Source organism: Amblyomma americanum, chromosome 4 (genome assembly GCF_052857255.1).
Source record: "Amblyomma americanum isolate KBUSLIRL-KWMA chromosome 4, ASM5285725v1, whole genome shotgun sequence".
Classification (NCBI taxonomy): Eukaryota; Metazoa; Arthropoda; class Arachnida; order Ixodida; family Ixodidae; genus Amblyomma; species Amblyomma americanum.
The window spans coordinates 111880140-111906468 of NC_135500.1; the positions used below are offsets into that span (position 1 = coordinate 111880140).

The 26329-nt window shown below is 44.3% G+C and overlaps 1 protein-coding gene across 3 annotated transcripts in view; it reads left to right on the plus strand.

Annotated features, from left to right (window-relative positions):
- LOC144128214 (uncharacterized) overlaps positions 1-26329 on the plus strand; it is a 186467-nt gene that overhangs the window by 20756 nt on the left and 139382 nt on the right. The window lies entirely within an intron of this gene.

The following is a 26329-nucleotide window of genomic DNA, read 5'->3' on the forward strand; positions in this document are numbered from 1 at the left end:
CAAGTCAAAAATATTTACTAGTCTGCAACTGCGCAATTCGATTCTCTTTGCATGCTCCTGTATAGAGGAGACGAATGCAATAAATTTTATTATGTGTACTCTTATTTGAGCTTTGCATATGCTAGCGCAATCACAAACCAGGATACTGACCTAGAATCTACAAATCGGGAGAAGACGTTCTGGGGATCATTGATGTAAGGGTTTTGTGTTTACGCAGTCCGCTGTACTGTGTTCCGGTTGGCTCTGCTAGAAGCGATCAGTGCCGCGCCGCTAGGACATGAGTTTTTGAAATCGAGTGAAGTCCTCTATTAGAGCACCTGAATAGAAAAAACGTTTTTCTGTTTGCTTCTTTGTTTGTGTAAGAATTCCGACAGCAGCCGCACCTATTCATGAAATATAAAATTCAGTCGCTTTTCCACGTGCTTTTTACAATGCTGGTAGGTTTTCTGTTACCGCCCTCTTCTCTCTCATATTAAAATTGAAATGCCTAGCATTTTTCACGACCGATTCCTTAGAATATTCGTAATCGAACCAGAGCCCGGCATAGACCGAAAGCCTGCAATATTCATTGCATGCGCCATCCTTTTGCCTACGCGCCCTTCCTTTCTCTGTCCTTCATCGTAAAGCATGATGAATGCATAACCTGCGGTATCCTGCTGGTTTTTCGTCAGTGTTAGCCGGGGCAGCTACCTCTACATGTATGTATTAACAACTTTAGCATAATTTTCTCCAAGGCGGACTCAGGAAACAGCTTCGGACCTCCAAACGCCAAGAAAACGCCGAGTGGCACCGCGGTCATGCTGCTCCGGATGCGCAGTAGGGGAATGGTTGAAGGATTGTTCCATTTGCTTCGCCTCTGCGCAACGCGGGGCTATCAGGGCCAGAAACGCGTCCACGGTGCGGTTTCATTGTTCGGCAAGCGGAAGAATGTGCTGGACACATCTTCTATCTCCAGTTCCGACCCTACTGGTTTCTCTTTATATGCGCAGCTGCCATGGACCCTGTAAATGCGAACTGTTTGGCTTGCTGTGGAAAGATACCAAACCCCGGTGTGATTTTTGCTTCAGCTTTACTTGTTCTTATAATGGCACTCATTTATCACCGAAAGTAGAATATTTCGGTAAAAGAAATTTGTTGCTAGCTCGCTTACAAGAAGAAATCAGCCAAAGGCTAAGCCTACTCGTGTAATATTTTTCTGCGATAACTGGAATATGTAGTGCTTATGTTACAAATTATATTGAAAGGTATACATGAAATGAAATCACACAGCTAGATAGCTGCTGTTCGTAATGATATCCGTTCTCCTGTTTTCGTATGCTCCGAAAACTGTCGAGAAAACGTTGTATGTATTAAAGAACCGCTTTTTGCTCATCTTTCATATTTACAAAAGCAAAGCAAATACTTAGCTTTAAACAATCTAATATGCCCCTAGTACTCTTGAGTACTATCTAGACAATGAATTGAAATTACAGTCTAAAGGACGAAAATGAATTATCAAATTGACTTTGCTTGAGAGAGGGTACGGCAACGCCATCTTGGATCCATGAATTCATCTCGCGTAGCTATATTTCAGAAGTCATTTAGTGCACGATGTTGTAATAGTTTAAAGAGGAAATATTTTCTATAATATATACAAAACATAAGCCGATGGAGGAGTCCAGCAGTGTTTTATAATTAGGCGAGTGTCAACCTATGTACAAAGTTCTCATTTCCAAGAGCGACCCAGTCAAACAACCGGAATTCGGTTAATGTGCAAAATTATAATCTCCAGCATGATGTGCATAAAAGGCTTCCAGCTATTTAAGTATAGTTCAGGCATACGATCTCGCAATAAAGTAGGGACTGTACCGCCACGAGAAAAGCTAATTCTCTTTGGTTGCTTCATGTTAGTGCTAAATGTCTTCTTTATTTAGCTGGGGGCGATGCTATGAAAATCTGCGTTTTGCTTGAAAAGATGAACAGTCTCTGCTCTTTTCATATTCTAAACTTCTTGAATTTCACTGCAGGATCATTTCATTTGAGTTTGACTGCTGATTCTTTACAGGCCCCGAAACATGGTGCATGCTCCAAATTTTAGCACGGCGCGATAAAGATAGTTCTTCCGTGTAGTGTACAATCCTCCAAAGAGCTAAAAAAGGTCCACGGATTCTTTTCACATGACTCTCATCTCTTCTCTCTGTGCCTTTTTGTGTATACGTCCCAGAAAGTTTCTCGTGAAAGAGACGAAGCTATGCTTCGCACCGGAAATACTCAAGGTATTGCGAATTTCTTTCTCACCTGTCAATAAAATTCCACTGCGAGAGCTAAGGTGTGTTCTTCAAACCCCTTCTTAAACAAGCAGGAAAGAATATTGGTGCCTAATATATCTAGGTAGCATTCGAGCTGGTTACCGAGCGAAGAGAAGTGCAGATATCAGCGGATTTCGTCGGATGGGTCCAAAGATGAGTGTTACTGTGGTCACGTTCCTTCGTGTATTTTGCTCCGCGAAATATCACTGCCGGGAGAGCACATCTATTGTGTCCGGCCTTTTGCTTTCCTAAGAGCACTGTCCTATCTTAACTTGAGTGTTTGAAAGGGGGGCTGTATGTGGTTCTGAATTTTGAATGTTACTTGCAAGGAGTTCTTAACAATCAACTTTGGACAGGTAATTTATAAAGATGAGCAAATGCAGCCGCCTGACGCTGTTCTCTTCATTCGCCCTTCGTAGATTCTTGAAGCGACCGCATAACGCAACAATCATGGTCGGCCGAAAAACATACGAAACCAGTCTGCAGTGTTAAGCAATTGCTCTCAAGGCCAAAGGTCAACTTCAATGTAGCTATGCTCAGATGGAGGCTGTTCAAGTGCAAAGAAATGCCTGTAGCGGGTGGCTAGACAAGACGCGGTCGTCGCGTGAGCGGAAATCGATAAGTAGTCAAGGGCATCTGTGGAAACGCAGTGCTGCGCTGCAAGTACATGCCAGCAACTCTTTTGCGCACTCTAGGGGTGTCGAAAAGCCGTTCGGGAGTTGGGCCGAAGAGAATTCTCCAATCTCCCATCCGAAATATAGCGTGTATTTGCAGTAGATTACGCTGCGTCCATCACATGAATGCAAACTGCGATTTCAGATTTTGCGAACCGAGCCATCCGATAATGCTCAACATTGAGGCTTCGTGGCCAATGTGTTTTGCATTCTGTGCATTGCACAGAGACTAAAGATTATGCGCATAAATCCCGTGACAGAATTACCATATGTACATGCCCCTGTGCTTGCTGTGCTATAGCGAAGATCGCTAGGCTTGTCCTTGTGCGCGGACGCTTCAGACAAGGTAACTTCCCGCTTTCGAGTTGTAGCCCATCAAAAGAGAAGTGACTGTGCATGATATGGACAACACAGCTCTAAAGTCCTAAACTTCAGTGAGAAAGGGTGCTACTATTTATTTATCCATGCTGCATTGCCGTGACATCAGATGACAAGCGTGTAAACTGGAACGTTGTTAAGCAAGTTCTTTGGTTTTGGAAGCATGGAAGATGGCGTGCGCACTCAATTCTTCGTTGTCCTGCAATTTTTTCCTTCGATTTTTTTCTTGTGAGCCCTTATCCTTACTATTTCCGACTATAAAACATTTCTGGCGGAACACTCTACACCTTTTACAAGTGTTACGTTTTACGAACACAAGGCGGTTAGCTTGTAATACACTGCAGCACGTGTTAAAGATGTGAGCCTCTCTTATATTAGCGTTTTATTTAATCAGAGAGAGCAAGGATAAGCGCATGGGAGAAATTATGAAAGCGGTAAAAGTCATGCGGGACACTACTTGTGTGAGCACGCCATCTGCAATTCTTATAGAAATAAAACTTGCTTACCTTCGTTCCCATTGATAACACGCATGTCGGGCAAATCGGCATGCTTAAACAGCTATGCTTTTTCTCAATTCAATTGTTGGAAAGTAACGCTGTGTGCGTCCATCTCGTTCAAAGTCCCTTGAATTTTTATGCCCTACAACTCAGAAATGTGAACCAACACGCCTAAGTATCGACGTTATTGAAGGTTGCTTAGGGTTTAAGGTACGAAATGGCAAGTGTCAGTTTACACACTATACGTGAAGTATGTTCAAGTTACCCATCTAGACGGATAGCGTGTAAACTAAAAGAAACTTTTTAGTATTTATCGAAAATGACATTTGCAACACCGACACTCTGGCGTCTTTTTAGCAGGCAGCCGATCAATATGCCTGAATCACTACGGCTATACCGCCTTACGAGATACGCACTTCTGTTCCTGCCATAGCAAAAACATCGTATCATATTACAACGTTTCCAAAGTGAATACTTCTACAGAAAACCTGTCGCACTGGCATTCCTAGAAACACAGCGCGACAACGAAATATTGCAGTCAAAAGATATGCCCTGCACGCGTTGTAAAGCATCACGGAGCTGTAAAGTCATTTATTAGCCTTGTTTTTCAGCTCGGCTAAGATCACACAATGAACCAAGATAATTTCAGACTATTGCGTCATTTTGTGCATTAGTAATTTTTTTTTTAAATATAACTGACCCGCACTTTTTTGACGGTGCTATTTTATTATGCACACGAAAGCATAGTACAAGGTCATGTTCTTGAACTGGTAGCTATAAAGCACGAATTTTAGTTGTTCATTCAGAACACAATGCTACGAATTGAAGCCCGGAATCGCGGCTGAGATCGATCGAATCTTCTCCTTGAACTCTTTATATTTATCACGGAGGAGACACATTCTTTTCTGTATTTTTGTTGTTCTTCGCCTCAATATTTTAAGTTTGCCGAGCGTAACTTGTTTTTTTTTTGCCAGGTCATATAGCTAGTAATGATCACAATAAGCGACCACTTCCGCAGCGAGCTGCTCAGTTTAACTGTTTAACAAACCCGGAAACCATTGGCAGTGCTTGCCTTATATGCGTAGCGTAGCCGTGGCTGCAGCCTTCTCGCTAGGCCTCATATACTTCTACCTGCTCGAATACGGACGGGTAAATCTGCTCTGAGTGGACCTCCGTACGATAACAGTCAGGTCACGGTGTAAGCTCTCTTCAAGTCTGCCCAACGAATGCGGCAGCAACCTGGTTCGGTGGTAAGAAGACTGGACTGCAAAGTGAAAGATGAACTCCATGACGCGAGCGAAGCGTGAAGTGGAACACAAAGGCTGCAAGCTCGAAGCCAGTGTCATCGGCACTAACGAGGAGTGAAGCAGCGTGCAGTCATAGTACTCGTCCACTTCAGTGAAAAGAAATTAGCAGTATGCTTTAAACAGACTGCGTTCAGAAACCCCAGTCGTGCACCTAGATTGGGAACCGTTAAGCGCCGATATTACTCTTTTTCATTGTGCAAATTTTGTAACAGACCGGTAATCATCAGAAATGTTGCAGAAAAATTTTCTTAGAGTTAAAAATTAATGACAATTTTTTTCAAGCAATTAGGTTCAAATGGTACTTGTTTAAATGCCCAATTAGAACATGATACAAAGCACTGTAGCAAGGAGGCATTTACATTTAAACATCCAGATCGTTCCAAGTACTAAGCGCCGCGGTAGTGCAGTGGCTATGCTGCTCGTCTGCTGACCCGAAAGACGCATAAAGAACCCCAGGTGATCAAAACTATCAGGAGTCCTCCACTATGACATCCATCAAATTCTGAGTCACTCTAAGGCCTTAAACCCCGTAAAACAAACCATTCCCAATATTATGAAAGCTATCATCAATGCCAGAATGAGAACAAAAAAAAATCTCATAGATGCCGCTACAGTGTGTATGCACTTCAGGAGCATTCACAGAAAGAGACAAATCCTTTGTTTCAACAAACGAGGGTACCGTTCCTTCCGCGTCCGAAAAGGTGATTATCGCTTACGTATGCTCACTTTCTTTATCCCAAACAGTTTTGTTCTAAAACCCTGCTTAAATCGAGAGCACAAGACGTAAACGTATAGGTAAACCAGAGACACCTTTTAGGCATCAAGAAAGGGGCGGAGAGGCTCTTCTTTCTTGCATGACATTTTCTAACCAAACCGTCTGATTGGCTCTGAAATTTCTCATAGGTTTCATTTCTTTTATGACTTAGAAACTTAGGCAAACAAATAAGTCAACTTTTAGCAAAGTGAAAACAGGGACTCCAAATAAAAACGATAAAATTCAGCTTCCGAGCTTCTTTGAAAATCCTTCTCAGCAAGATTTTCTTAGCTTTGGTCTTTTGTGACGCACAGGAAAGAAAGGCATACCATCGCTGAAAGAAACTTTTCTGGTGTTTCTTTCGTGCAACAACCATGTTACAATTTCTCTCTTTATTGTGGATTTCAATCTTCACGGTTTTGCTTTTGTTAGAAACTTTCAGGGGAACACTTCTCGTAGCGTCAAAGCGTTGCCCGCGAGCTGTCGACGTGTCGTTGAACTACAACTCTCCTTACTGGCGACGCTGAAACACGGACAAGGTTCAAGCCCGAGACTTCGTGAATGACGTTGAGGTCAGCCGAGTTCACGACGAGATGGTTTTTTTTTTCTCGAACAACTGTGGAGCGCTCACGAGCCATATTTCCCGAATGCCCCAGATTCGCCTAACAAGGTCGACGCACTTTCCGTTCAAAGAGCGCTGACAACTGTCCGTGTTTGACAAGAGCTGTCGTGCAATGGGCTGCGAGTCTTACTACAGTTAATGTTTATGCCCCAAGCATCACCATGGTTCTGGTTTCCGAAAAACAATATTTGGTGTGGTTTGTTTTTATTTTCAATTCGCTTGCCATAAATCTTGTCAAGAGATGGCAGGCTCCAACTTTTCCAGCAGTGAGGATTAGCGGCGCTAATTCGTGGTATATTTCATCTTTGTTCCCCGCAAAAAAGTATTTGGCGGCTCTACTTTTTATTGCTAAATGTTCATCATATTCATATTTTTTTTAAGAAATAAGGAGAAACTTTGATTCTTTGTTATGGAGAACTGAACGTCATTGCCGCTTTTGCAAAAAAATGCGTATAGCTTTGCAGAGTTCGGTTTGAATCTGTCGCCATTTCTGCACACTTCTATGACATAACTGCAAAATACTTGTATCTGCCTGAGTCTAATCCCAGCACTTGCAGAAGCCGATGTTATGATTTCAGTTAGTTTAAGATGGTCCCTCTTGAACTGAGCAAATCAAGAAGACATCTTTATCTAAAATGCAGTGCTGAGAGCGCCTTCAGTGGATAATATTCATCCGCTTTAGAGTGACAAACGGACTAATGACTAATTGAAAATCCCAAATCGAAGGTCTAAATTCATTATTTTCTATAGCCGTAGAAGACCCGGGTGGAGACCGCAAATTCTTGGTTTACGCGTTCTTCGTTAAAATGTTGCGTATTAACCCAGTACGCGTGATACGCGCTGTGCGATTCATATAGTACCAGTAAATAATTTTATTATTGCGTTCTTTATACTGAATGATTTCGGTTTCAGTTTCTAAGCGGCGGGGAGCAGTATGACGTCGCAACCAGAGAAGCAGCAACCGAAAAGCTGTAACACACGACTGCGGTGTCATCCGCTCTAGTACACATGCCGTGCATACCAGCGCCTTTTGAAATGCTGGCAAACTTCGTCTGTACTGCGACATGCTGAGATAAGTCAAGCGAACGAGTGAGGACTGTCGAGTTCTGAAACCAAGCGGCTCGCTTGGGCCGATCTCAGTCGGCATACCGCGTAGGCAAACGCGGTTTCTGCGTTCTGTTTTGCTTTGCCACACTACGCCGACGCCAGTGTGCGGCGGACGTCTGTGCCGTTGGCCCGTAGCTGACAGTGCATCAATCGTCCAATCCTCTGGTCACATGCCTCACTGTTGGTACCAAGCAATACCCGTCGCTGTCTTCCCTTCGCTCCTCCCGCGCAGCCGCTTTGCGAGACTACTCAGGGTTCCGTGGCTACTGATTACGATATCTGCCGCTCGCTTTGTACTGCAGCTTGTTTAGCAAACAGTCCGTGTATTCGCCAAGTGAACGATTCAAGGTAATTGTACAGGATTCGGCATTTAAGGCGTGAGTACGAAGCTTCCCTGGCATTCCCCCATTCCGAAGACTGCACCTCAGCGCTACTTTTGTTTACACATCTGCACGTGTATACAGGCAGCAATTAATTGCGCGTTCGTTCACTACGAATTCCAAGCTGAGTTCTACTTAGGTTAAACAGTCTCTTCTCTTCGGTGCCGGTTGTACGTTTACTTCTGTACGCAGTGCGGTAACTCCGCATGAATCGCCGAAGAATGCGACTGGCAGCCTGGGGGGTCGTTGACACCGCGTAGGACCGGGTGTTTCTCGTTCGTTAAGAACTTTTTCAGGTGTGTCCAGTACTCAACTTGTGTGGACGTGCCAGACATGTATTATTCTTTACCGCATGGTGAACTAACGAAAACTGTAAAAATGTGCATCTCCGAATGCAATCATGCAGCAGAATTCATCGCATGATGTGGTGTTTGCTTTGAGAACTTTTCAGCAAGGCGGAGATTTGGGCGAGTTGATAAGTATTCATCATTTTGCTCACAGCGCAACAAAAACGGGACACGAGGCGAATCTTGCCTTTTTACCACCAGTCGACTGCATTTGAATGCAATGGAAGGTCGTTTGTCCAAAATGATTGTGTGCGTATCGGGTCTAAAATAGCACCGGTACCTTCCGACATCTTCCTCGTACGGGTAGACAGATTAATTGATAGCAGGTGTGGAAGGCTAGTCGTTAGAATATTTCGCTGTGTAGAGAATTACATTATGTTTACTCATAAAACTGAGATCACGCGAAGAGTAATAGATGTTTTGAAGGTTTTGAAGAAAGCGCGCTAGGACTAACTTTCGCGACAGAAATTCCGAAAGATAAGTTAATCCAATTTCTAGACTTGCGACCACATCTAGAAGCGCACCATGTGTGTTGTCCCACCAAGTCTTTTATAGACTTTCCTAGTTATCTGTGGGGCGCCTGCAGCACTGGTCGCAGGCTGGGTCACACCGCGTAGCAGTAGCTCTTCCCCTTCGATGTATTCGTGCCGTACGATATAATCAATCGTCGATTTCAGGTCACTATAGTCAAAACGATGCTCAATGACCATTTGTGTCCGGTAAAAGTTGTGAACTCCCTCTCCACAATCGCCGACATCGCACACACGAACCCGGTGGACTCGCGAGGCCTACTCGTAGCGCATGTAAGTGTCGTAGGGGTGATCATATGAAATGTGCTCACTCGTTTCACTTATTCGTGATACGGAGAAGGTGTAGACAAGAGCACCTAGTCGGGTCGTCGTCTCATCGACGTGAACGTTTCGCTCGGCAGCCGATGCTGGTGCAGGATGGTGCGTCAGTGACAGCATATTTGCCCATCAGCTCACCGGCCGCCGAATCGCCGACGCAGCGCCTAGCCGATTTCGCGTGTCTCCGTTCATAGTACGTCACGTTACTCTGCTGCGATGTCACGAATGTTCACTGACATCGTTCCCAGGATTCATTTTGACTACCTATGGATCTGGCGATAGATCTCAATTATGAGAAAGAGCATTGAAGGAATCTTTGGAGGTGAATTGAAATATATTTTAAGCGTCGGACGCCTCCAATAAATTTCCGCGGGTCGCCTTAAGTGCAAAGAATGCACAGAATAAGCTTTTTGTAGCCTCAAAATTTGGTGCCTAAACATCTCTAACTCTGATATTTGAGGTTGTGTTCTCAAAAACACGAACATTATTTCTTTTGCAGTTCAATGATTTGTTCAGACTTCGCCATCGCTGTACCCGAAATGGAAACATGGTTCCAATCATCATGTCCCCATTTATTTTTTTTCCGCAGGCCTAAGGCAAACTGGAATATTGAGATTTCGACATTTATTCTAAGCATTGAAAATAGGTATTTTCCATAAAATAACAATGAGACCGAAAAGGGAAGGGGACCGAGCAAACGGAGCACTCTAGCGTATTCGAACATCTTTCGTACCTTGCCTAATTTGAATTCCCAGCTTTGGCGTGCGCGTGCCGGTAAGAGACGCTAATGCGACTTCTCGCCGACAAGCGATGTTCCTTTGATTCTGATGGAGAATACGTGGTTGCACTTAGAGCGGAATCGCGGGTTCCGCTTACTTACATGCGCTCTTGATCTCCAGGCTTTCGGGCCAGTCACTGTTTCTCAAATCTAGTCGGCACTTTGAAGCCGCGACAAAAAACATGAGGGAGGAATTCATTCACGATAGCCCTCTCTGAGTACTGTGGCAATAAAAATGGGTGTGTGCTGCGAAGTGAAAAACACGAGACCTTCGATCTTGTTTTATAATCCCGCATGACCATTCCGTGTGAATATCAGAAAAGACGGACTATCACGCATAGGACGCACTAGCGGTTTTGTGAGAAGTCAATGCATGAACGTTTTCCTTAACTGCAGAAAGTGTGTCATGACATCAAAGAAAAAAGATTCCGCACCAATCTGATCGTTTTCTCGTCTGGACCTCGTCTTGCTTGCTTTTCAGTTTATATTTAGATGCTGAGTAATCAGTTTCAAAATTTGTTTCGAGCGGAAGCACAAAACAGCTTTTGATGTGTTGTTGTGGTTAAGGCTGTGTGCAGGAAAGGAATGAAAAGGCAGACCATGTGCTTTGACAGAATTCAGATGAAGTGGTGACCTGGATGTGACGAATGTTGTTCGTGAAAGTTTATTTGGAGTAAAACACCTCCGTTCACGTTAGTTTTTTAACCAGAAGTGTTTTCTTTTAAAAATTCATGGCATTCTTTAGCCCCTCGTGCTGAACGAATTGCGCATTTTTTTATTTTCTTTCTGATATCCGCATTGAGAATAAAAGAGCACCGGCATACTTTAAAACACAACTTCTCGTAAAATGGCGTTCACTTGTCCTCACGTGTTCTTATACCGTGGAAACAAGCAAGGGAAGCAACGCCTCAAGACTGGCGGCTTTATTGTGGAAACGCTACTATTCGCACTTTCGGTGAATGTTGCTTGAGCAATATACGGTGCCTTCAGTATTTTATTTTGTTTTTTCTACAAGGCCCCTGTTCTGCCAGCTGCCAGTGAAACTTTGCCTAGCTGTACATTACTGGCGGTTGTAAAGTGCGCGGAAAATAAAATTCGTATTCTTGCCGTCAAAGTGACGCTACGTTCAGCTCATTTTCAACTCGCGCTGTAGTGGAATAGAAAGGCAGGAAGAGCTTGCTGCCGCAGCTCGCTGCTTCATCTTGAAAATTCGGGAGACGCGACTCTGGCTGAACCGCCGGCGATACGCAGATGGGTGCCGTGCCTGCACGCAGTTATTCTTTTTGCGAGCACGCCAAACATTTTTTTCAGCGTTGAGACAATGAGCAGAAGCGAAGTATGGTCTCCAGAGCCCCACAAATATGCACAACAAGCGTGTCTCTGTGTTGAAATTCATGGCTCGAGCACCCTTCTCGAGTACGTGTTACTGCGATGGGCATGGCGCGAGCCTACCTTATATACGAGAAGTATACCCTTTTTAGAGAATAGTGCAACGTCCTACACATCTGCAGAGCAGCAAATGACATCGCTGTCTAAAATATAGCGCGTCGCTGATTCCAAAGCAGGCGGAGAGACGGTACCTTTGGGAGGATCCGTCGACCACTCTTTTATATCTCGTGTTGCAGCACATATGAATGCATTCTACTGCACTTAGCCTTTTGAAGACGCTCTCGAGAGCTGACTACGTGTCTACATCCACCACGCAGAACAACTTTATTTGAAGCATTCCAGAGAGAGTGAATTTAAGCTCGTCACACACTTAAACAGAGGTTAAGGAAGCATCGCAGGCACTCATGTTTTGATATCAGGCTAATCTGCATGTACCCATGCTACTCCTGGTGCTAACTTCTTGTACTTCTCGAGGCAACTCAGCTGGAACAGTAGCCAATGCTGAAGTCCACAAAGGCTACGGTCGTTCTAATAGCACAGCTTCTCTGATGATATCTCCGTTTCTCTCATTGTTGCATGTTGTTCGGAACGGAGGAAAGGCTTTTGGCTAACATGAATTCGTAGGGTTAGAAATCAGGAAAGATCTGTCATGCATACTCTTTGCTGTCATTGCTGAGATCTTTGAAAAGTGACGAACAAGAAAACCGGAACACATACAACGAGATAGACATTGGCCACGTGGAAGCATTCAGATCCGAAAAGTGTCATAGACGTGTCACACCTTCAAAAGATTTGTTTCCATTTTAGCTTTTGCCAACCGATTTGGCAGGGTAGTTATCCTAGTTATATACACAACAGAAGAGACGACCCTCTCTCTGATCTGCAGTTTGCCTCAGACAACAATTCGCGTCGGTTTTTTCTAATCTCAACCCCGCATGTTTCACTCTTCCGTCTCCGAATACGTTCCACTTGGCTATAATTCTATCCTGTTAATCCAGTAGATCATCCGGTATCTGCTCTGCCCATTATAAGATGCAACCTATTCTCTTTCCTCCTCTCGATTTGCTACTATGTAACTGAGTCCTGATTCTTGTCTAATACACACGAGTCTCTCCCCACCTCACTATGTTACGCCGTAACATCAGCCTCTCCATAACCCGTTGCGCTGTTCTGAATCTCATTTTGAAATTTCTCTTTATCTGGCAAGTTTTTTTTCGATACGTGATAATCGACACCATAGCCTCAATACCTTACGCACATTTTCTCCCGGAAATATAGGTTAGCTGGTGTTCATAGCTTGACAGTTTCTACATAATGCACACCAAACAGTTCTGTATTTCTCAGTTTTCTTTTTTCATCTTTGAGACTGTCAGTGAAAACTTGCACTAACTCAATTAAAAACACTTTGGTTCTTTCAAAAATAATCACTGGTTTTGGTAAGGTTATTCTGCCTCCACTGCGCTTTTACTGTTGAAAGCGGATATCTTAGGGCGCAGTTTATCCCGTCTCTCTTATGAATACCGGCTTATTGTTCCTACTGACTCTTCCCCTCAGCACACTTCTAAAGTACTCGTATACAGAAGGCCTCTGGTTTCAAACTGGCGGTTTTGTACCCGTGAGGTTCTCAGGATAAAGTCATCGAAAGCCTTTGTTGTGTTATGAGATACCTTTGGAGCCTTCATTTTCACTGCAGCACATACAGAAAAAAGAGCTTTGTACAAAACAGGTTCACCAAGCCGTAAATATGTGGTAAGATGACGCGGTTTCCATTCTCGGCACTTTTTTTTCCTCACTCTTCTCTTTTTTTTTAATTTGAACTATTAAACCTCTTAGGCAGCTCCAATCTCTGCACTTTTTATGAACTTCCAAAACTTTCAATTCATCCCACGATCTTCGTGAAATACTACGAGCTGCAGCTATACATTGAGTACATGACCTGAGATAACAGTGAGTTTTCTTTTGGTTGTGGTTTGGCCAGTTCAAAAACTTTACATCACCAGTAGAATAAAGTGTACACTACGGCGTCGCCACCCGTTTCACATTTTAAAAGCCTAGCGATGATCATGTTGTGAAGCTTTTTATTCTTCTTTGCCTAGCCTTGCAAAACAAAGCAAAGTTCAAGAGGCGCCTTGCTACAAAAGGTCTCCTAAAACAGATGATCGCTTGATTTAATGCCCAAGAAACATGCCGTAAATGAATTGCCACTTCACTGTCCATCGCCTCACTCCATATTCTGATAAACACTTTGTGTCCAAGGCGACCAGTGGTTCCAGGTCCCACCCGCATCGTGCATCCCCTTTCCGTGCGCTCAGCAGTTTCCTTACAGGATGGGATTCCGACGCGCCTCATCTGAGTCCTCCCTTTAACCACTGTTTGGGTCCACTATTGCGACAAAGGACGGCACACGGATCGCATTTGCGACAAGCGATGCGCCCATACAACCAGAGGTGCAGGGCCGAGCCAAGCAGCTGGATCGGAGCACACAGTACTCCCATTAGATAACACGTTCTTGCGATAACGCATGCTGGCCAAGCATGACCAGCAGTTTCGGGCTGGACTCACCCCACAACAGGAAAGCGACGTCAGCACCACGCTGCAGCGAACGTCGACGAGCTTCCGGTGGTTCGCGCTTCCTGCTCTTCTACCATCTTATCTTTCGCATCATTTCGTATCTACATTTCCTCTTGCCTCTCTCTTCCTGCCCCACTTCCCTTCCTGCCTCCGACTTTAAAAGGGACATTGTCACTTGAAAGAGTGGAGCTGTATGTACAGAAGGATTGTTGTAAACTCTGACAGCAAAAAAATTCCTTGTTACAACGCAATATCGGCAACAAAATTAAAGACTTGCTTCTTCAGAACTAAACAGGAAGCAGGCGAGACACGGACAGCAAGGTCTGGTCATGACAAGCGGGGTAATTACTGGAGGGCAATTCTTGACAGTACAAGAAAACAAGGAAAACACAGAACTAATCACTTCTAAGACCATGGCGAGATTTGTACGTTGGCAAAGAGTAAAACAGACCAGTTTTAGGACAACGAATATCTGAATACGAAAAGTTTCTCATGCAATGACCTCGCCTCTCTGTCTATGCTTCCCGTGGGCTGCGTAGTAACAGCTGACAAGGCACCCTTGTTCTCGTTCCTATCATCCGCAATATTCATTTATTCCTTCGTAGAGGGGATAGTGAAATATTGACGCCATGAAACAGTTATTCGTTAAAATATTAGGCGGGAGCAGTCAGCAGGTAACACTACTTCTTTTCAGATATCCGTACAGTATTCACAGCTTCGAAGGCGCTAATCCCCTGTCAACCTGTTTTCCGCCGGTACTAATTTCAAAGCATACAAAGCATTCTTTCTACAAACAAAACATCGCTTATTGACATTTTTAAATAGGAAAGGGTGGCACAATTTTCCACTATATAGTCCTCACTCCGTGTATATTAAACAGGGTCCATACGACCAAGCAAAAATCTGAAAGATTTTCCGCACCTTGAGGGAAATGTTACTTGCCTTACTCGCCACAAGGTTACAAGGGTACAATGAAATGAGCACCCTTAATTTCGGAGACATCGTGACTGTTTTGCTGCGCGCAAATGCGTCGCTATCTTCGTTCTCTGTGATGAAACGCACTACCCATGCTTGCGCTATGGCAGTGAGACGTCCATAATGGCCCCGCAGGTTGCTTTCCATTCAGTGATTACATGGACTAATAGCGCAATTCGAAATCAATATGTCCGTAACTGCTCCTTAGCACGCGCAAGATCAGCAATCTGCGGGACGACGAGGGAGTGCATTGAGTGAATTCATAAAAGAAAACCTGATAGTGAGGATCGTGCTGGACGGGAAGCGTTATGATTAAAGTTTTGAAGGTAGAAACTTGTTAGTGTGCGAATGTATATAGTCCACAAGGAGAAAATTTTATCTCTTAAGCAGGCTGTGTCTGCTTATTCTATACCAAACATTAGAGCAACCAGAACGGGTTGAGGTGAAGTCCAAGTATATTTTCCGTGACAAACTCACCGATTCTTTTCTGACCAAATCTTCCAGCTTATAGCATATGCAATTGTAAGTGCACGGTAGCGAGCAATGAAAAGTATTTTTGTTTTGTTTAGAGACAAGAGCAAAGAAGCAGTATGAGAGCACATATGTACTATCGAGGCAATTCTTTTGAAATCAAGTAAGAGCAACGATTCTCGGCAAAAGAAATTCACTACGTATGTTCTGCGTTGGCCTTTGCGGCTGAATTTCCTGATCTATGGTTTTTCAAGCAGGCCTTCATTAAACTCACGCAAAGCCATATCTAGCCACTCTTTGCGCTGCGGTTGTAACCTTGTTATACGTGCGCCCTTTTTGCACGATTTCTACACAACCTAAGAGGAAATTGCACAAATATCAATACAGCAAGGAAGAACATTCCAAAGTTGTTCCTTAAGTTCGCGCTTCTGCTACAGGGCGCAGAATTTACAAACATATGTGCCGGTTTCAAAGAAATCAGAACTGTCCACTAAGCTCTTCGCAGACTTGTGCACACTAAGCACGAATAGACTGAAGGAGATTTTGTTTCTTTTAAAGCCTTATCTTTAGCCTTAGAGACGTATGATTAAGCCGTGGCTGCCATTTTCAACCATCAGAATTATGTAATAATTGGCATCGTATGCGCTTTATTTGCTGCGTGGACCCTTTCTAGAGTACGCTATGTGTATTTCAATCACGATTATAAAAATATTCTAGGCATTGCACGTCGCAATGTTATGTTTTATTTTTTACGATTTCTATGCGTAGCGCAAGGTTTCACTTTGTTTAATACCAGTTCAAAATTTTTATGTCCCATAAATCTTTCGTAATCCTAAGAGAAGGCAGGAAAAGAGAGCATCATTATCTTGAAATATGACGCAGCTGCCGCTATTTATCTTGCCGTTGTTTCCATTGCGATTCAAATTTTTAATATTCGACACAAGTACAGCCTCGAAAATACGTTCGAGAGAATTGGCACGAGCAGAAGCTTTCAAAATGCCACCCGAGAAACGAGGCAATCTTCAACGATGACAATATCAAAGCGGTAAATCCTCATATGCTACTCTTGTATGCTCAATCATTTTACGCGTGGAAGCGTTCGAATCTATCACTCATAACTCTCGCTGTCTGCGACGTATTTGCGACGGCTCAGTCTGACTTGCTGCGAATCGCGATCATCCAAGCAGCGAACGGCCAGATAAGTTTCCTCGAATAAGCGGTCAGTTGCAAGATGTCCAACACCAGTCTAAACAATATTATTTTGCTTTTTTTCCTGCAAAGCTTTTTTACATTTTAATTTTTAGTTTCTCGTTTGTTTCCTTGGTATTCCTGCTCAAGTCCACAGAAACTGACCTCGTTAGATGTGTCTGCTTTTCCATGAGCTCCCTTTTCATTATTTTCGTGCGCCTTTTGCGAAACAGGCAAAATGGGCCCAACATAATTTTTTCCTGCTCGAAATATTCCTGGGTTCCTGCCGTAATCTTCTGTAATCCGCTCAGTTTTTTCTGAGTAAAAGACCAATGACCACAGGAAAGTGCCCATTACATGTCGCATCATACGGGTTTCTAGGCTGTGTTTAAAGGCTCTGTACATGATCTCTAAAAATGCACCAAATTCTGCAAAAAGTCTATACCTGCTTGCCTTTCCAAAAGTATGAACCCTTCCGAGGACATGCAAGTACTGCCCGCTTGGTGCACTGACTAAACTTTGCACAGCAGAGGAGTTGCACAATGCCTGCGCAAAGGTCGGGCTTTCGAAAGTGCTGAATTTTGAACGCCCTTACGTGCGTCAGCATTTCGTAAGAAGATTACATGCAACCTTTCCGGGAAAGTGAATTTCTACGTTGCAGTGCATCCCAGCATCCATCAATGCCCTCTTGAGGTTTCTCCCAACAGCTTGCAGCAATAAACCTTCAAGCTAATTTCTTTTTCCAGTTGTTTAAAACACGGGTTAAAGAAAAACGGCAGATGCGCTAGGAATATAAAGACTGCAGTCTTCGTTTAATGGACTGCAGGATCAGTACTAAGTTTGTGTGGTTCTAAAGAAGTTAGAATGTATAATTTAGAGCTTTGAGATTTTTATAAAAAATTGCAGCCTCGACAACAGCATCGTGATCTTTTATTGCAGCCTGCGCTGTGTACCTAATTATCAGTTAAGTTTTAAGAGCCGCGGTAGGGTGTTACATCAGACTTAAGAGGTGCCAATATCCCTCGTCCTGCTATATTTAAAATAAGGAGACATATCTTGCACTGTCAATGCCTTTGGTGGTTTCTGAATGTTTGCTGTTAATGTCCCTTTAGTTCGCAATGAAAAAGAAGAGAAAAACAAAGGTTTTTTTAAAGCACAGCATTCAGGCAACCATCATTTCCTCGGGGAGCCCTCTCAAGGCTTACTGGTGATTCACATGGGTTCTTACGAAACCACGCGGGGGGGTGTACCATCATACTCCGAAAAACAGTTCATAAAATATCCAGCGAGCTTCACGCCGTTTACGTGACAGCAGTGTATTATTGATTGGATAGTATTAGAAGCCACACGTGTCGAAAATGCGTGCTCGGTCATAAAGTTTGCTCATTCGATGGAAGGAAGCAACGTTATTAGGCAGCAAATGGCGTCACTTCCGCTAAAGGCATGAACAGCTGGTAAGGCTATTGCAGTGCTAACACAAAGTAGAAGTAGGCGTCTCTATTAATTTGAAGTATTATTTATTTATGAATATTCCACACGTGCAGCCGAATAAGAAAGCCATACATAATATAAAACAGTGAACAGCACAATTAGTGCACAATTACCAGCAGCTGTTGTATGAATATTCTAAGATGAAAAACTATAACGAGTTCCAGAATGGTCACCATAAACAAAAACCTTATATCGCAACTAATGTTGCGTTTTCATGCAAACAACAGCATGCTGTACGAATATCTTTATGCTCTCTAAATGGTAATTTTGGCCAGTATACATTTACGTCTAGGAGAAAACCTTTGTGGAATGCAATATGACCTATATTACTAAATTTGATGTCAGTAACACAGGCTGTGCCCCCATTGTTGACACGGAATGCAAGTAATCTTGATTACCCCGGCAAATGGATACTTCGCACGCGGTTATGGTATTTTTTCATTGACTGTTCACCGAAAAAATAGAACTATTTTTAAAACACGGTGTTTATTCTGCCCAAAAATGTACCCAAAAATGTAATGCCTGGAGGTAACTGCTTTTTATGTCATAATCTACTGCTCCGAAAACGTACAACAGCAAACATGGAACGCGCCAAATATACGGAGGAGACCGGCCTGGCCAACATCCGTCTTTTTAAACAAAGGCGTTCACATTTGGTTGCGCAAGGAAAAGATCCTCATGGAAAATGTCGACATAACGCTCTCTACGGGTCTGTGTTTTCAATGCATAAATTGTTAAACTGCAGCATTACAGCATGCCTCCAATACAGTGATCTTTCGGAAAGTAACCACGTTAGACATCCCCTATTTCCAAACCACTAAGTAAAGTGGCTGCACTACACATTATTCGAACCAAGACGAGAATGTGAACGTGTATATCAGCGCTTGAGTCTTGCTACTGCAGTCGTAACTGGGAGGACACTGACGTCTTCCTGAAAACGAAATGTACTATAGTCGGATACAACACAAAAACAAAGCGGCAAACGTTCCTTAAAGGAGTTCCTCTGGCCAATGGCGTCGATCTATTCTTCGCCTTGACTTCGCCTTGACGGAAATAAATCGTGACGTGGAGCTGCTAGGAATATTTGCATAGAAAGGAACCAGAACATTTAAATTCCTTACATCGCGATCTCGCATGCAGACATTTCCTTAAAAGACACTAATCACAGACTATTTTTGGGGACAGTATTTGGTGTCTTGTGAAAGCCGATCCCTATAATTGTTCCCACAGAAATAGCAATTAGCCTATTCAGGAAACGTTTTCCTTGGCTCAGTTCCCTCGCGATCAGCTGCTGCAATCGCTTGCGTAATGATCGCGGCAAGTAAACAGAAGTCTCGCGTCACCAAAGGCGTTTGCAGAAACTCATTCACCAAGACAACTCTGCAAAATAGAATCACTTTGCAATTCCTCTGGCGTGATTGTTCACGCGCTTTCCACTTTTCGTGTACTTCAGTATTGTTCGCGGTTCGCGAAACGGGAAAAGAATAACTGAAAGCCCACGATCGGTAATACGATTCGAATTGCGAAAACAAAGTCGCCTTGGTTTATTGGGTTCTTTTTATTTTACGCCCGATTCTTGCCTCTAAGCGCTAACACAACCTGAAAATACACGTCATTTGGAAAAGATATTTTCAATGACGTATAGTTTGTTGGCCGCATAGGATCAAACGTGTGAGAACGAGTGAACCTTACTATCGCACCAAACACTGCATTCAAATTCTATAGCGCTAAAGTATTGAGGCTGTTAATCCACCTGGTCGCTGTAAGGCGATGTCAAAGTATAAGATCCGCCAGCCAGCATCGAACCTATAAGAAAATGCGTAAAACATGAATTGTGCAGAGAAAACCGTGCACCTCACTACGGTCATAACGTCAGCAAGTCGTGGTTGTTCCTAATATCTTGTTTCCGCAAAACCGCTGTTTCCACCGCTTTAAGCCATCTTCGCTGTGTGCAGTGGCACGCATGAAATGTGCGATGACGGCGCTATGGGGAACCTGCGCTGCCAAGGTGGCACTGCAGTTGTTCCATTCGGTTACTCAAAACTGCTTTTGTCAGCCACTTGGGCCGCTGCAAACGCGCGAACACATACTGCGCGATTAGATACCCGCGTTTGGCTGACAGCATTCATTGCCCAGCTTCTCTCGGCGTAGCCCAGATAGCTGACGCATGGCACGTGCGCCTTCTACAGAGCGCGGAGGCTCACGCCAACAAGCGCCTGAAGGTGGCGCGGAAAAGTACTAAGAGTACTACCCAAAGCTGCTTGCTCTTCTCGATAGACAGTGTGTTATGGCGCTGTAATCGGCACCGCTAACTTCAGCGCAAGTTCCCCATGCTCGCTAGCAAGGTACTTGCAGACAACTGAAATGAAGAGAAAGAGAAGTTTGTTCTTGAGAAACGCAGGGAGATGGGCCTGAAGTATCATCTGTCCTAGTACGCTGCAATGTGAAATGGGGAGACTAAAAGAAGAGATTTATGATCGATGACGGTGCTAATAGAAGAAACATGGCAACGGAGAATAAACAAAATCGCCGCTGAGCCGCAAATATTTTCTGTCGTCTGCTCTGAACAATCTTTGCACCCACTGTATGCAGCCTCTGCGGCTCCGGAACTAACTGACGTCCATGTAGAGGTTTTAAATTTTATCTGGAAAGGCAAGCCCTCAACAACAAATTTGTTCAGGTGGCTATTATTGTTTGTATCATCAGCACTTTATCCCTTTGTTATCGCTCTGTCTCTTCTAGAATAAAGACTATGATGCAGTGTTGAATATTTGCTGAGAGTTGACGGAAGCAACTCGCATCACACCCAAAGTTATGCTGCATGCATATACCTTCTTCACTTAATGAGAGTGTCGTATTTGTGCAATATAGCATATGAGTGCCACAATAAACTGCGGCGGAAAAGTAGCAGGCATGGACTATATGAACGAGAACGCTGCTTCAGTGGACGTGTACACAAATTAATAGGCCTGCCTCTTCCCGTCCCGCGTCCAAATGCAAAAAGCGTCCGGCTAAAATACCTCACAACGTGCGCCCTTCCGATCGTCGATTTTATTTCCGTCCGGTAGTCCGCTGATAACGGAATAGCTCCAGAGTCCGCGTTTTCGCCGAAGGCACAATTATCTTAGTCGCCTTCCTTGAAACCAGCCTAAGATAAAAGCGTTGGTTCTGCTTAAATACTAGGAAACAAGCTGCATACTCGAATTTTCCCATGCTTACAGTGCCTTCAACTAAAACACTGCGAAGGAGGAATATTTAGGGTTGACATCAGCTTAGCCGATACACATGCAGATTCAGCAAATATTCACTTTAGGCCGATTGTACGGAGTACACCTGAAGGTGCAGTCCGTTATTGGGCCTTGGGCCTTGCCCCTTCCCCAACAACTCTCGTTGTGTTAGATACCCGTTAGATAACCAGTATAGTCGAGAAGTACTTTCACTTATTTTCGATAATGTTACTCATTACCCCATTCAACTTTTACACAGATGTAATTGCGCTTTTCTTTTCAGCATAGCGAGCTACTGCTTCCCTATCCCCGGTTTCGTGTTGCAAGTACTCAATCATATAGCGAAGCCTACAACATCAACTTACGCCGCCATTGCGTAATGTAGGCAAAGAGGCCTTGAAATATCACCACCATGGAACAGTATGGCTTCGCTACCGCTTGCCTCATGAACAGAGAGCAGAAAATGAACCAAGATTATTGAGACCCGCATAATCCTAAGCAGCCCAGCAGCTCACGAATGTTAGTGCTTCTCGAGCATGATGGAAGTACCAATTATATTGAACTGTCTTGCCGCAGTTTTCGGAGAGTTGGGGAAAAGCGCCTTCTAGATTACATTTTTCCGGGCTACAAATATTCAGCCAAAGCCAAAATAATGCTGATGCTTAGAACAGGAAGAGAAACATGAAACGCCTATGGTCTCATTCGAATGACCCCAGGATGTTCGTAAATAATCTTGATGCTAGGAAGCTCGTCAGGGACTTCAAGATCGCATTGGCGGCTCGGAAGGTTAATTTGAGCCCCAATTATTTTAAAGCAAAGTACCTCTAAACCGAAATCGCCTGTGCATCACCTAGCCTACGAGGCACTTCCATTAAATGTGCTTGAAAACTATAGTGCTCTTGAAGACATCGCAATGACAATTTCAGCGGTTGTGCTGTTTGACAGGAAGCGGTGGTACATTCCGAAACGGAGCAATAATAGTAGCTATTCTATGGTATCTGCGTAATGTGATGCCTGCGATGTGAATTTTCTTCTGTTTTGAACATCCAGAAAGCAATACGAATTTGTAATTAAGCCACTGTCATACGCATCAATGTCAGTTTTCTCGCTCTGAATAGCGTTGCGCATTAAGCGCCTTCAATGCTGCGAGGGCTCACGTGCATTTTATTTGGAAACTGGAGAGGACAATTATAAGCTCCGGCTGAAGAGTATGACGCGATAGCGTTAAAGGGTTAATGCCCATATGCGAAATCGGTCTTTCTCTTCATTCATAGATCCCTGGAAACTTCATGCCACGCACTGGTGTAGTGACGCAATGGATAAGCGATGAGCCTTTGCCCCTGCAGGTAGCTGTTTCGAACACAACCGCTGGTGGGGCTTGCGAGACCCGGGTTGCTCTTCCCGAACAACCGCTTGCTAAGGTGGGAAGTTCCTCACATACCGATGAGCAGGTCGTGATGCCGTCACATGGTCGTGTGACCCAGGTGGCGCACCCAGGTGGCAGGTAGGCCACCTACATTGCCCGCCTAGGCAGCTTATGAAGGGATATTTCGCTCACGCCGCCGCTAACGGCGAAGACGATGACGATGCCTGGCTTTACACTGAACGGGACCCTTAAAAGGCTGTGAAGGGGGCTCTAATAATGTTGCGCCATGCCTGGGATATTGAAGCACGCCGCTTCACGAATAGTGTCCAGCAAGGATTTTTTTAATGCGCTTTGTAGAAACTGAATTATCTTTAGTTAAAATTTGAATTACAGCGTTTTCGCGCCTTTCCCTCTCCTCTCGTCACTTTTTGCACGCTGGAAGGTAGGCGCTCCTTCGCCGACCCCCCCTCTGGGAGGGGAGCTTCCCGACCCGCCGGAGCTTAGCGGCTTATTGGCCGCGGCCACGGTAGCGGCCTGACGTCTGAAAGAATCTAACCAATGACAACCTCTCACCTTGTCTACGCAGATGCGGGGGACGGAGGAGGGTGCGAGCATGAAAAAGTCGCCGGGAAGGGCTCGCCAACTTTGACGCATGATTGTGGGTCGTCTGCTGCGTGTAGAAGAGTATTATTTGTCGCTGGTTTTCGTGGCAACACAGTGCAGTGATTAAGTGAGTTGATGAGCTCTCCTCGGAAGGCGTTTCAGAGCCCCTTTAAAGCTATAGCCTTAAATATCAACTTTTCTTCACCTTCACTCACTGTGGGCACCATTAGAAGGTCTGGAAATACATAAAAGCTTCTTTGAACTGTACGTCTGTTTTCTAGGTTTCCATGCTTCCATCATTTAGTAACATTACTTTAACAACCTCGCACACATCAGTAAAGAGAAAAGGTGGCAGGGTTTTAACGTATCTAAACCGAGTATACGTACAAAAGCATGTGTTTAGCATGTGTTTAGCATGTGTGTAGGTGTGGCAGTGAATCACAACTGTGGTTGTGATTCACTGATTCTGATGCACTGATTCCGATTTAATATCTGCTACGTGTCCCATTTGGACCCAAGATATTACATTTATTTTTGAAATATGGCAGAGTGCTAGACGCACTTCGGCACGGGTTAGCCCGGTATTGCACTGCCTTCGGGACTGGCCCGGGACCTATTAGCGCGCGCGCGTCCTTCCTTATCTTTCCTCTCCTATCTTCGACTCTCAGACTTTCAGCAAGTGGCAGCGGTTGTGGCTCAGGGCTCAGCTTGAGCCAGTGGGCAGACCCTCGCACTTTCTTTTTCATTCTTCCTGACCGCAGTAGCAGTAGTAGTCTTTAGCCCGTTTGGCTCTTGGTTTTGCTTTGCCGGGTAGTCGGCACGTCTGGAGACGATATTAGACTAGGATTAAACTCTGAACGAGGTTAAGCTGATCTGATCTGTTCACGCCGCAGATGGAATTTGATAAAGACGACGATGAGCAATGCATAACGCTAGAGTGTGTTGCAGCTAACACGAGGTGTGATCGGCTGCGGCGATAGCATAGCGCACTCGTGGTGTGGCCAGCAAAGCTTATGTGTTCGCGCCGTCGGGGATTTGAAACCCATTCGCGGAAATGATTATTTTATTTCTACATGGGCTATCTGTTGCTCTGCCATGTTTTGCCCAGGTCAGCTTCAAAGTTAAGCTCGGGGTTCGGGTGACTGGGTTAGACCTCGTGAAGTCATGCTTTCGCACTAAAATATGCGCTGCGTCTATAGGGCAGGTTGAAACAAAACTTGTTTCCCCTTTTACCTCACTTATCGTGTTCGCTTAGCGTAGCTTGCACAGCCGTGCGAGGCGACAGTAACGGAAGCCGAAACCACCACGCGTGCAAGCATACCCTGGGCAGAATCTCGGAGAGCAAGCAATCCAACCGCAAGCTCTGGATACAGACGAGCATGTGAACGGTCATGTATATTGCGCCATAGGCCATGCGGGACATTCCTATTAAAAGGTACTGGTCGTTTCATTACTGTGCAGTTCCGGAACTGCCCATCCGGCTTGATATAGTTTTTCCGAGCTTTTTTTATCCTCTCTTTCTCGAATGTAGCGCGGAATGCTCGTATTCTGGAAGGCAATGTTTGGGATCTGTTTCATTGAACAAATTTGCACACATCTCAATAGCCATTCGAAATGTTCGAAGACTGAGAAGCAATCTCCTTGTGCTCTGTGCGCTAAAGAAAAGTGCGCTTTGAAGATACCAGTTCGCTGCATCGTTAAAGAAGGCTTCTACTCAGAAAGGGATTGCAGACTTGTTCCAAGCTGATGGTTGGAATGAGCTTCTGTGGACCAGAGACGGGTTGCATATAAGTGAACCTATAGAGACTGATATAGGTGTTTCTTGATGCAGGCAACTTTTTTTAATCCTTTTGAATAATTTTACTATGCAAGGCGCCAACAAATGACGTCATTAGATGTAAAATTTTACCGTATCTGGCACCACACCATCGCTTTAATTGAAAGAAACATGCTGCAAGGCCTAATTTATCTATGCTTATCTATCAATAGTTGTTCTTGTAGCCCAAATAATAAAAGGCAGACGCTTCTTCTAAGCAGACGAAGTAGCCTAAAAGAGGCACCAATCGGCCAATAAACCTGTCACATGAATTGCCCATTTAGACAAGCAGAAATTGAGGAAACGTGAGTGAAATAAATACCTTGTAAGCTAACCTTAATCTCAGGTTGAACCTACAGGGGTTAATTTCATAAATCTGACTAAAATGAGTACCTACAATTACGCCATTCACGAAAAGTGAAGCTCAAAGATTTAAACAAACGTTTAAAATATGCCCCAAAATATTCTGACGCCACCGAACCCTGCTGTGCAGAAGAAAAAAAAATTCCCAAGGAAAGTTACTCTGGAAACTACTCTGTGTGCAGTGTTCCGAAAAACAGAAAAAGCTAGAGCAAGTTTCTCTATTCTCATTTCGCCTGCGAAAAGCAAAGGGTTAAACCACATATTTGCATGCAGCGGATGTAGAACCCGAGCAGATCTGCCCAGAGTTGCACGACCGAAGGCACCCAGGGGACTGCACTATTCTCCTTAAATGTCAGAAAGAAAGACCGGATCGTCTCCATCTGCCAAACGCGTCTTCTGTGCCGATTTAAATCGACTGCGGCGAAAGCGCTTGCAAAGAAACGTGAACGCAGGCCAGAGGTAAGACACAGACTGAACATTTGAAGAGAACGGCCATCGTGTGCACCACTGGAGAGCCCGCCGCTGCAACCCTTAGTTACGCTGCCCAGTACTTGCAGGCCGAAACAAGAGCGTTGGAACACGAAGTACAGCGCATAATGCAAAAATAAAAAAGCACAAAATTCCGCCACCAGCACTGCGGCTTAAAGAAGCGGTGGCTCTCTCTCCGGGTATTAGCCTTCGTTGCTAAGTCCGCTTTGTGCCACCCGGGCGCCCTTCCCAGCCCCCTCTCACGATGACTTTTTTTTTCCTAGTTTTCTGTCCTTCACGGAAGGATTGGCCACTTTCGACTACGTAACGAGTTACTAGAAGCAACCGGCATTTTATTTATTTTTATGCGTGTTAGTATTGCTTAAGATGTAAGCGCAAGGGGCTCAGGTGCGCTCGAAGA